This window comes from Egretta garzetta, unplaced genomic scaffold, assembly GCF_000687185.1.
Source record: "Egretta garzetta isolate BGI_Z169 unplaced genomic scaffold, ASM68718v1 scaffold98, whole genome shotgun sequence".
NCBI classification, from domain to species: domain Eukaryota; kingdom Metazoa; phylum Chordata; class Aves; order Pelecaniformes; family Ardeidae; genus Egretta; species Egretta garzetta.
In genome coordinates, this window is record NW_009260611.1 from 2,284,927 (window position 1) to 2,298,352 (window position 13,426).

Consider the following 13,426-nt stretch of genomic DNA (forward strand, 5'->3'; position numbering starts at 1 on the left):
TAGGGCTCTGGTTTAGTCCAAAAAGAGCAAAAAACTTTGTGTTACGCCTACAGCTTCTAAGCTGAAACCTTTGGCATCTCCAGCTGGTCTGGAGTGACCCGAATCCTTATGAAGCATCATTTAGCTTTGCATTACAAGAAAGCCAAAATATAACAGAAAGGAGCTAGCTATTTCCTCTGTCAAGCTTCAAAGATATTACCATGGTTCCTGGAGACAGATTTACTGCTTTCCCCTTCCATTCTGAGCCATGAAGGTACTTTACATTACTTGAGCTGTAAATATATTAGATAAGAATACCAGTTTATTAAATAAGCCATGGATTTACAAGCTAGCACAGGTGGTTCCAGACAAGAATAAGAAAACATTTCATAAGAATCCACTAAAAGTGTTATTTTAGGGTTATTTGAAAAGTCCATTCAAAGGTAACGCAGAGAAGCAACTACCGTAAACCCAAATCCAGCAGCTATTTCCAAGTCCTGTACAAAGCTAAGGTCACACTGCAACAAACTCTGATCTGATCAGACAGTGGCTGGAGAGGACTCTTGCAGTGAATAGAGGAGAGCCCCCTGACATTATGTCCTGCTTAACTACAGCTTGAGGGAAAAACTTCAGTCCTAATACAGCCTTAATACATTGAACACTTAAGTTCTTGCACATTACTGGTACTTGTCTTTTTTAAATAGGCTACAGGTCTAAGGTAACATCCTACTCTTACAACCTAGACTTGCCAAATGAATGATTCTTTACTGATAGTGCAAACAAGCTCTGTATCCTCTAGATATCAGCCACTGGAGGGCAACATTACCCATTCCTCTTACAGCGTAGTCCAGTACAGAAAAAAAAAAGCCAACCACTGTGCAGTGCTAGTAGCTGGCCAATAAAGCTCATGTAATTACCAAAACTAACATGCTTTCAACAGCACTGTCTCTTGCCCAAGGCGAGTGTTGCACATTGTGAATTCCTACTTTGGAGACATTAAGCTGAACTTGTAAGCGTGAGGCTAATTAATTGATTTCCTTTCATTTCACTTGACACTAATCAAACAGCAAAAATATGCCAAATTGCTAGTATTTGTGAAAAAGGTCACAAAATTCAGAAGCAAAAATGCAAGACTCTACATTATACAAAATTACACCATTATAATACTGTATTAGGTTACTCAGCCTGAAGAAACTTGCCACAGCAGAGGACCACTCAACCTTGCTGTGGAGGTATTTTCCTCTTCAGAAAAACAGAGCTAAGAGCACTACTGGATACTTCGTGTTCTTTCCCATTGATTTCATGTTGTGTAACTGCAGAGGAGATCAAACAACAATACTCTTAAGAGCATTAAGTGCAAGGAAGCAGCTTTCATCTGTTTTCCTAGTCAAGCTCCCAAAGAGAAGCGCCATTATTCTGTAACAAATACGCTGTAAGAAATGAGAGTTTGGTTCTCCCCTTCCCCCCCCCCCAAAGACCTTATGTTTTTCACTTTTTCACAACTCCCTCTGATGCTTGAAATCCTCCTGCTTACTAGTTCTCTTCACTGCCAAGTATCAGGAAGCTGTCCCACAACTTTTATCAGCTGTACTGACTCAATTAATCCCTAAAGTTCAGAGGTATTTAGGTTACTTAATGCACTGTGCTCTTGGCTGCTCTCTCCAAGAGAGGCACCCCCAAGGACAATAGCATTTGCCTTAGTCTTTAGATGTACTGAAATATTTTCAAAGCAGACTTGTGAGTGGGTAGAAACAGCTGTACTAAGAAGGTTTTCATTTTTGAAAGTGGCTCAAGTCAGCTGCTTCAACTCTTAGTGCAATAAGCCTCATTTTGGAAGATTACCCAGTAATCCTGCCCCTCAGAAACCCCCCCTGTTACTAAGCAGATCACACCCAGAAGCCTGCAGACACAGTGACCTATGCTACTGGCTGCAGATGCTCGCCTTCATCGCATGGGCCCGGGGCTTCTGAGGGGCTTCTGGTGGGCAGCAGTGCCAGAGGCTACACCACCTTCAGAAGGCATCCTCCTCAAGGAGATCTGACCTGGTGCAGGCCATCACTTCAGCCACATGAAAGCAACTGCACCTCTGCTCCCTGTTTGAGAAAGGCTATGGATAAAGACAACACAGATTTGACCACCTCCAGCAGTGACAGAAGTTAAAACTGAAGTCTGAGCAGTTTGTATTCAGCAGTGTATTCATTACTTCCCTGTGTCCAAAGGGATCAGACTCATTGACTTCACTTTAGGGCAGACCAACTTTTCACTTTGGGAAGGTTTCTCTCCCTACAAGACCTGCATCTTCTCTGTTACTTGCTCAAGGACTTGCAACACTGCTACGCAATTTATTTTTTTTTATAAAAATATTCATACTTCAAAGAGCATATTAATGGTAGACCATTGTACCTCATAGCCTGTTCATTTAGTATGTTTAGCTACATCAGATTTGGGATCTACTAACTATATTAATCTTAAGTCTCACACATCCTGTATATAGATGACTGCAAATTCATTGCAAGTGTAATGTTTAGAAGTCAGAACAATTTGATAAAATGAAGCTATTCTACAAGAATAACCTAGCATGGTGTGCTAGTAGGGCAGCTCTGAAGATGTCATTTGGTTCAGCTCATATCTCCTAGGCACTGCTGTTGGTCTTCCTAGTCCTCTTCCCAGTATTCCCCCTGCCACCCCCAGAAATCACAAAAATACATCACCAGCGTTACCACCTACTCTGCTCTCAGCTTGGTAACTTGTACTTCAGGGAGAAGGGAAAGTAGAATTTTTGTACTGGCAAAAAGCAGTCACAACAGAAGCAAGACATCATTAAGTGATTATTCCCGCTTGTCTCCAGGAACAAAACCTTGAAGAGTCTCAACAGACCTGAGTAGAGCAGAAAACATCAAAAAGTAAACAAGAGAGCCTGCCATAAAAAATACTCAGAGGATACTTGCAAGCAGTGTACCTATAGGTATTCTGTGAAAGCACTAAAGAGCTAATACAGCAGCATGATTACTGAGTAAGACACTATGATTACTATCTGGTTTTATGGAATTTAAACAGTGTCCAATACATCTCACTTCAACTCTGAGGCATGAGACACTTACTGCTGGAGTCTGTTTCCCACTGTGTTTTGCAAATTCCATGAGTCAGACTGGAGTTACATCCTCCCATTTACAGAGCCCATACGTTTCTTCAAGGTTCCTACTTCACACTATTTAACAAGTTTATTTTCTAAAAAAAGATGGGATTAAAGCTTGACAAAAATACCAAGAGATTTTAAAGCTTTCTCTCATCGTTAAGAGAAACCAGGCTTGATGCCCTGACAAATTCACATTGCATTTGTTATCACTTGAAAGCAACGAATTATAACTTAATACTCTTACTTCACTGAGCCTGGAAAGATGACATTTTCCATGTATATCTGTCTCCTTAATGTCTGCTCAGTAATATTCAGAGCTTCTCTGTGATTGAGTAAATAAAGTGTTGCAAATTCTGTAGTGTTTTTAAAGATGAGTCACTTGGGATGCTTGCCAACAGTCAGAAGTCACAAGAGAACTCTTACTGAAATTCACTTTTCTCTTAAGTAGATTAGCCAGCTAGTTACTACTACTTCTGTCTGTCTTGGTGAGGTGCTTGATTGCTCTAACGTGTTCCATTTTTAAGAACAAGCAATAATAGAGCAATTAAGCACCTCACCAAGACAGCAGAGCCACAAGCTGTGAGAAACAGCAGGTTTGTAATGGAGAAGTTTACCCAACAGGCTTAATCACATCAATTTTGGAACTTAAAGCAATGCTAAGGGTCACAGCCAAGAATCAACCTACTGATTTTCCTCACTGTTTGCAGGACTGGATCTATCTAGTAGGAGGAAGGACACTGAGCTAAAGAAGCTGACCTCACTTCAGCAGGGTTGGAGTATGGTCTCCTTTCCAACCTCAACTACTCTGTGATTCTAAGCTTAGCAAGTCACAAGTCAAAGTTTAAGTCAATGTCATACAGAGTTCCTCGCGTCCCCCCAGCTGTATTAAGTGGCAGTTTTCAATTAAGAGACGTTTGAAAGACAGACTGCTTTCCTCAGAGTGAAAAAGAACACCTCACCAAAAGCCTCCAGACTTACAAACTGAACATCTGAGAAGTTAAGACCCATATTTAGAGAGGTGGCAGACAAGTTTGACTTTTCTCTGCACCAAAACACAAAGTTCGCTCTTAACAAGCCACCTCAGATTTAGTGACTCACCACCACTTTCTTGGGATAACATCCTTTCAACAGGATTATCTTCAGAGTACCAAAGATGACACCAAATGAAAAGTTCTGCAGCTGAGAATTGCCAACTAGTTCATATATTAAAAGTGACTTTGAAGCTTCGCTGAGTGAGTTGTTTTTACCTGAATTACGTTCTTTCTTGCACTATTTCCTTAGTTGCCATCACTGTCAACAGAAATGCACTTGAAAGTGAATCTAGAAGTGCATAAAGGTAAGAGTTCAAACAGGCAGAGCACAGCATGCTCTCACAGGAGATGCAAGGCATGAACTCGGCTACCAGGTCCTCCAGGAAAGCTTTGTTCTCACCAGGACTGCAACACCTCAACCTTGAGTTATAACCAGTTCTTGTGAAAACCTGATGAACAGCATTAAGGTTTTATTTTTTAGAATTTAGAAAACTTCTACAGTATTCAGCAGTGCAAGATTGTAGGCAAATGTTCAGACATACTCAAGTCTGAAGAAAAGAAGTTCTGGAATAATTTACAGCAGAACTTTTACTTTTTAGTTCTTCTATTATCAACAGCAATTTTAAACATGCTTCCTTCTTTGTACACGTACATCCTGCAAAGTACGATGTCCTTAGATCATCTGCATGCAAGTACCAGGGCTCATAATAGCAAAAGCCTTGAAATTAATACTGCAATTGCAAAACACCTCTCACTTCTCTCAAGAATTATGCAAGAGTTGCTCTGGCTGAAGTTACTGGAGACATTACAGCTCTCATTTGCTAAAGGAGAAGCAAACATGGCACAATATTCCCACTCAGATATTTACCCTGTATCCTTGGCATAAAGCAAGTTGCATCAAGAAAGGAAGCTATTATTTTCTAACAAAAATATTGCCAAGTAATATATTTAGTCTTTTTTTTTTTTGATCTGTTTTACTTCAAGCTGTTGTCAAATTCTGCAAAACAGGACCGTGGATGTTACTAGCATGCATCTTTCAGGAACATAAGCTTCAGCAGGTTCAGTTAAGAAGTCTGATATTCAATAAACTTCAATCATATTTCCATGATCAATCTCATCAAATTTAATAGGCAGTAATAAAGCAGAGGGGAAGAAGATACCTTTCCTTAGCTTTCCCAAGGGAGTTCCTTGGGGTTTGAGGCCAACCAGAACTCTTGCAGAGACCATTTATTAACAGTAATCTTTTATATGTGATAGTAACAAGCTTAAGATTTCCACAGGAGTGCAAATTTTGAGTAGGAAAAAGGAGTAGAGAGTCGAGTACTGGATATTTTAAGCCTAGGACTTCACTAGCACTGAACTTCTGCCCTAGTAGTGCCTAATCAAGTTAGATGGCAAAAAGTTACCTAAAAAGGGAACAGTGTCAGTTCTGCTAACATGAGAGCTAAACACATGCAGCTAAAAAGACTTTTAGACTAGAATACTAACACTCCGTGCTTCAGTCTAGGATAACGAGAAGGCCATGAGAAATTCTAGTGACAGAAGGTGGTTGCTAGCTATAACATCCACAATACATGAGAGAACTCATGTATACAACCTTCAGAGTATCATCAGGAAATGCTTCTGATGCTGGAAGCATGGGCTGTCCCTCCATCTCCATTATTCCAGGCATTAGGAACCCTGCAGTGGGCCTTTTACAGCCATAGGATGAAACACTTGCCACCATGCAACACTAACGAAGTGGACAAGAAATTAGTACAGTTAGATGTCAACATTAGCATTTCAGTAGTTGGGTGACTACTCAGTCAGATCAAGCCCCTCCAGTTACCAGCTTGTGCAGCAAGACATAAGCAGCATTATATGCAGTCCCAGGGAAGGTACTGTTTTTCTTAAAAGCCAGAGACACTATAAAACATAGAAGTTGTAAGTAAACTCAGTTCTGACACTAACTGGTAGGTACATTCTCCAAATTCCTGTAAGCATTGTTTTGGGTTGTTTTTTTTTTTAATGTAGTTGCATGTTCCAGCAGAACTACCAGGATACTGAGTGAACAAAGCAACATCGGGTTTCTTCCACAAAATCTTATTCTTAAAAGTTAACCTGAATTTATGTCTGTCAACAGCTAAAGCTATAGTGGAAAGACCTTGTATTCAGGTCAAGCAACTTGAGATTGCTATGGAACAATCCTACTACAAGGCAAACTTGGGACAGTGGGACTTAAAGCTCTCAGTCACCCCTCTGTTCAAGTCTGAACACAAAGAGACATCCATACCTTTGTAACAGGTATTTTACAGATGCACAGCAAAGAAAAGCTATTTTACACACAGCAGAAAATCAGATTGGAAGATAGGAATTGTTTTCTGTGGTACATACAGACCAATAAAGAAATTGACTCAGATGAAGACAGTAGCCCTCAAAAGGATATTAAGAGTAAATAAAGCTTCAGAAGCATGACAAGAGAGGACTGAGCAAAGAAAGCTTATATTTTCTGAACTCCAAGATGCAAGGAGAAAGTTGTCATCAATCAAGCTAACCCAGACACCACAAAGGAAATTAAATAGACACAGGTCTGTAACTTCTCCCCTTTTCTCTTCATAGCTATGCAATGTGTATAGATTATCAACATTAAGACAACTAAGAAGGGTATTATTGGGCAGGAAAGTCAGCCAATGTGATAGTGCTCATGGATTTCAGAAGTTGCTGAAAACTTGAGATTAGTTGCCTATAAGAGTAGACAGTGAATTGTTCTGCAAGAGAAGCTGCCACACATGAGGAGCTTCTATCAATCTTATATCTATCTGTCATGCTGGAAAAAGGTCACTTGTCAAACTGCTCTGTAACTAATTCTGGGGATAATTTAACTTAATGAGTCAAAACCACAAGACAGGTAAGTGGCCACTAGTTTGGGCTTGCTTACTTTGAAGGCTGGAGAGCTACAAGTGTCCATCTTAAAGAGATACATTAATCCAGTCTTCAAGGACACATAAAAGTTAAAAATCATACCATACAAACACCTAACAGTGCACTTCAGGGATTAGTGCAAGTACTGCTATTAAACTGGGAGCTCAGCCAAGCCAGGAGAAAAGCTTGGATATAACCAGTCAATCCAAGGAAGACTGATTTGCCAGCGAGATGTAGCTACAGAAAAACTACCGTCTTATGATAGTGTAGGTAGTTCAGTAGTTAATAGGAGATTGATCAATCGTGTTAATAGACACGCAGCATCAGTAGCTCTCACTTACAGTAGGTGACTAGAACTGTATGCATTCATGAAAGACTTCTTGTAGCCTTAGCTGATACGAAGGCAACCATTGGGATTACAGAAGGGAGGAGAACAAGAATCCCATCTGCCTGGCCCTGTTGGTGTAAGCCTGAACAGGAATAGTATATGCCTTGTGAAGTTAAGTCACTTCCTGTGTTTATGCCTGATTTAAGCTAAATTCGATGACACTAAAAAGGTCTTCCTTATTTAAGAATAATCTTAAATTATGAACTAGAAGGTTCTTAGCTCCAAGAAGTTCAAGGAGCAAAACAAAGCTTGTTTTGAAGAGTAGCCTCGATCCTGTGAATGGAATTGCATGCCACAAGCAGAAACAGCTGGAGCCTGGATTTTGATGCATATGCTCAAATCCATTTGGATGGAGCAGCTAAACGTTGTCACTAACAAACAGAACAGATTCCTAGCAGAACGCTAGAGACACTTCAGAGAACTAAAAAGCAGTAACCAGGACTATGCTATTGCAGGAGTATACACTCTAGCAGAAACTACAGAGAAGATTCAGATGCATGATCACACACAAATACTGTTCAAGAGACAGAACAGAACTCTGAGGCAAGGGATAAGCAGCAGGTCCACCCAATAAAATTCACTTCCCTCTGTATGAATAGCAGATAGCCAAATTATTTCAAAGCAAAAATCAGTTGGCAGAATACTCAGGTATGGGAGAGCAATGGTGCCTAAGGCTGCCTGTGGTCTGAGTTAAGGTCTCCTTGGTGCATTTCTTCTTGCTTCTTTGAATGGCAAAATAAAGGCCTTGTGTTTCTATTCCCTCTAACAACCCTCATATGCAGCCTTGGTGAGACCGCGAGAGGAATAGCACTTTGCCTAAAATAGCTCTTCTCCATCTCTGAAGTCATTTTGTACCTGCTCACTTAATGTGAAAAACAAGCAGCTTCTGCTGCTAATGCTGAGCTAATAAAGCTGCAGGAGACAAACATAATCTGTTCTTACTCTGCCTCATGCCACAACTGTCAGCTAAATTCCAGGGCCGAACGTGTATCACTAGTAAGTAAAAAAGTTAGTACCTTCTTCCCCTGCTCCAGCTTCCAGACTAAATTTATACATACATTAGGGGCACTAGTAATTGACACCACTTAAAACCAGTGGTTTATTGTTGTTGTTGTTAAGTTCCCATACTGCACTGGACAAAAGTGACCTTTCTAGATGCTTCACTCCTATTCTCCTCTTTCCTTAGTTGTTCTTCAAACTTGTATATTTGCTAGCAGCTTGTCACCTGGACTTTGAGCAGGATTTTTTCTGGTGTACAATGTTGTGTCTGATTTATGAGACTCAATGATACATCTGGGGCCTGGAAAAAATAAGTTTCAGGCACAAGATAGATTAGATCTAATAGCCTGACACAAAGCTGAATATTCAGCTTCAGCAGCAACTGTTCAACACCAGAATTTTAAATAGGCAAGAAGAACTGCAGCTCCAGTAAGCCAAAGGAGCCTCCCAAGCTGTCCCCAAAATCCCTCAAATCCAAATTCACACTCCTTCATACACAATAGGCTTTCTAAGAGCTGGTTCAAACAATTGGCATTTCTCAGACTAAGATTCAACTCTGAAAACTACCGATGAGTTCCATGTGCTCCAGGTTTCCAACATCTTAGCAAATACTATAAAGGCACCCAAGGTATCCTACAAGAAATTTATAATCCATTTTTGTCCGTCTAACAGAACGTAACTTTAACAAGCCCCGTAAGAAGCAGCAGTTACAGCAGCTTTGATGGAGGTAATGGAGGCATTGGTTCTGCGAGAACTTGATGTACCAAACACTAGTACTCCCTCTTTGGGATTACACAGTTTTGAGACTTGGGGGAACTACGTTTCTGCTCACCTTTTGGTGACGTCACACTTCAATATTTCTCTGCTCTTTTCGCAATCTTTTTTTTTTTAAACTCCTGGATTAGCATGGCCTAGCAACTGTCAGTCAAGCTCAAAAGACCTTTGCACACATTAGAATGCACTGAACAAATCTTCAGTATTTGAGACAGTTCGGAGGACACTGGTTTTAGAGCTCCTTATTTAACATAACTTAAAAGCATTTTACGTGCAAGGCAACAGTGCAAATGCAGATTCCACTGTGCAAACACATGAAAACACATACTGTGTCCATTCTGCATGCACTTTCAGCCTCCAAGATGAAGACCATTTTACTAAGAAGTTACTATTGAATTTTCAGCTCAAGAAGCCTTCCTGTACCAAGGAAAAACACTGAAGCCATTGCATTTGACAATGCACAATGGCAATTCCGCTCCCTTCTTCCAGTACCATTATTTGCAGTTCCTGGAACTAGAGATTTGGTTGTAAAAGCAATTTTTAAAAAGTGAACATGAGGTGGCAGAAGTTACAGCTAAACTGGATTCTTATACTTTGAAGAAGAATAAGCGTATCTCCTCTGAATAATCCCGCTGCTCAAGGAAGATCCTGGAATTCTAGCACTTTTGTCAGATACACCTTGGATAACCATGACCAATAATCCTATTTGTGGGCCATGTACATAACTGTCAGGCACAGTGGATCTGTTGGTGATTAGTGGATTATTTCAAAAAACAGCCATCAGAGATCTCCTTAGCACAACTGACAGTCACAACTAATCCTTAAAACAGAGCACTTACAGCCTTCCCTCCTCCCACCTTTGAGGCTTGTTTCCCTGTATTAATATTGGTTGAAGCTAAAAATATCTTTGGCACATCATAATTCTATTAGTATTCTGGCACACAATTGCTTTTTTCCTTTCTGTAATGCATCTGTTCCTATAACAATTTACTAACAGCTTTAAGCATATCAGCTGCAAGCACAGCTGATCTTGATTTCCAAGAGAACAATTTAAACAAGGAAAAGAAATATTTTCCTATTTATATGCTCATGATACAAAGCTATCTGTATTCTTCTACTAAAAGCCCAGAGGCCTGTAGCACTGGCTTCTAGCCAATGCTAGATTAGGAAGATTTACCAAATACGCACCGACCTTTTGCTCTAAAGCATTCCCAAAGCTGTTGTTCTTAATTCTGTCCACCCACAGTTCAGTGTAATGCACAACAAAAGCAGCTGCCTATTATACAGTTACCTAGAGAGAAGCATCTCTTCCAGCGACGGCACAGAGACATGATGTCCGCTCCTTCTTGCACTGGCTGCATGAAGATGAACAGCAGTAGTCCTTCAAAGATCTCTACAGCATTAGCAGGTCACAAAGCTGATTAAAGTGATCCCCACGGTAATCTGTGAAATATATGTTTTGCACTTTCAAACTGCTCTGGACTGGATTCACAGACGGAGAGTGTGCAGTAGGTGCCTGTGTATACCCATGCACAAAGACACATCTGTGGCTTTCACCAGAACATTCTAATACATTTCAGCATCATTCTGTATTTCAGCACTTGAAACAACCATCTGCCCAGTTCCTGCCCTCTGACCCCCCCATACCAGGTTTCAAAGCACAATTTCTCAAGTGAAATACTCATAGAAAGATACAGTAGAACTCAAGTTCTGTTCCCTCTAGAGATGCTCTCTGATGTTACGGGTCATGAAATCTATTCATCTTTGCAGGTATAAAGGATTTTTTTTTAAACTTACTTTTCCTTGGCTCCAACAGGTTTAATGGGAAAGTATTTTGGGTCTCAAATGAAAAGGTTAAAGATAAATTCAGCAAATAAAAATCCCTCTCCTTTAAGAAAGGGAAGAGTAGTTTTCATTTTCTCTTCACCTGTAGTAACCCCATCAGTATGAGCCTCTCTTTAGAGTCACATCTACCTACACAGCCCTTACAGCAGCTTTTCAGGGTACTCCCTCTCCCTGGCAGTCTGCCTCCTGTCCTTCCCATTCACTTGGGTTTTGGATAGAGAATAGAAAAGGAAACATCAGCAGCATGCTTAAAGCCTCAGGAGACAGCCATAGGAGGAGGGAAGGATTTGGCTTTTTGGCCTGTAGCTGAAGTTACCACTCCAATGAAGGATTGGTTCTGCAGAACATTTCCCTATGGCCATCAGGCCTGCTTCAGCGATAAATTGGCTATTTTTAGCGAGGGAGTAGAGTTATGCTAGCACAGCTGTGTGCTCCAGGAAAGCCAGACCACATTAGCAGGGAAAGAAGGCAAGAACCACCACGCTGGCTGTTAACCACCTACTGCAGCTTGGTCAGTTCTGTCTTTCTGAAGCTACCAGCACACTAACATTACACCATCAACTTTGGAGTTTAGCTCTGCTTACACCTGTGCAAAGCCAGGCTCCAAATGCGAGGGGTGTACCAAGCCCATCTCTTAACATGGACTGGATGGAGCAGAAAGTCAGAACATCACCTGGCAATTGGCACAACTAAGGGTGATAAGAGATTATCACATAAAGGGTATCAAATATTGATGAGCAAGACAATGACAGGAAACCATGGAAGGCACTGGTAGCTACAAGTAATTGCTTTTTCCTCAGGAGAGGAAGGCAAGTCAAAATTTTAGTTCTCTTATCCAGCTTTCATTAGGGAAATATGTTGCATAATGTATGAGAAAATCATCCGAGAACAATGTTTGAGAACATTATCTATTCCATACACAGATGAAGCCAAGAGCAGACAGTATTGTAGCTGTTTGTCCTCTAGTGCATATAGCTGTACTCTATTTCTTACTAGAAATGGTAAAAGCTCACCAGCTGTTTAGGCTAGCCTAGATTAGCGGTTCCCTATTATAGAGCATATGAATGACTTATCTTGAATCAAAACTGCTTATCTCACCTTCTCTAGGCCAGGGAGATCTGGCAGCAGAGGCTCATCCAGAGGTGAGCAAGCTGATAGCACCAGACTGGCCAGGCCCAGTATCGGTCTGGCAAGGTGTCAACTGCTTTCTGTCCTGGGCTCCGCTTATTCTCTACCACCTCATCACAGCCGTGATGGCCACCCCTGAATCCACCTTATTGCAAAGGCTCAGCTGCTACTAAAATGTATGGCCTTGGTAACATCTGCCTAACATCGTTCTAGATTAAAGCACAACACACAGTACAGTACTTTTTATGTAAGGATTAGTACTGCACGCTCCCTAACAAAGCCCCCCTTAGATCTTTCCAAGCTTAGTAGCGTATACTCACACACACCAGACAGGTCCACCTTTAGATCAGCAAGCCTGAACTATGTTATTTGGGACAGAAATCTGCTATAAAGAGTCCTTGATCAAAATAAGGGATTATATTAGGATACAATCAGATCACTATCAACTTTGTTATGTTATGTCTTTTCAAAGACAAAAAGCCTTATCTAAACACTTATGCTGCACTGATACTGTAACTTCTAATTTTTCAAGATAGCTTATTTTTTCCTTGACAGATATAACAGACAGCCATGACAAGTATACTCAGCAGAGGGGTAGAGAGACTGACTTAACCATGTTATCATTATATTTTCTACAGACTAGTTTTATTTTGTTGTCCTGAAGCTAAGTATGAACCTTTACACATTATTTATAAAAACATTAACAAACCAAGAGTATCTCACAACAGATACTTAGCATTAACCTCCAGGATTTTTGTGACTATTCCGAAATTGTACAAGATAAAAAGAACATTCCTTCACCTAAATAGCACTGTAACTTCTCATCAAGGAAAGTGATCCAGTTCAAATTCTCTCCAAACTTACCTGCCCCTAGAGGTCCTTGAATTCCTTTGATGGCTTGGGCCATCTGACTCACAAGCTCAGACCGCTCGAAGCATTTCTCAGAGCAAGTAGAACATACATAAGCCATTTTCACAGTATACTTAAGAACCAGTAGGAGGCATTTTAGGCCAGTACTGTTGGCATATTTAGCATCAACTCTGTAGTGCCTTGTATCAGTACTGCTTTTTATTACTGGAAGTCCTTCCACACGTAATGCTCAGTATCAGCAACTCAGTACTAGCAGCTCCAGGCATCGACAAAAATGAGTCAGAAATCAAGACACTACAAAATCTTTTTTTAGGCATTATGATGTTTAGAGTCTTGTGGTTTGAGGCTTGGTTTTGTTCTTTAAAAAAAAAAAAC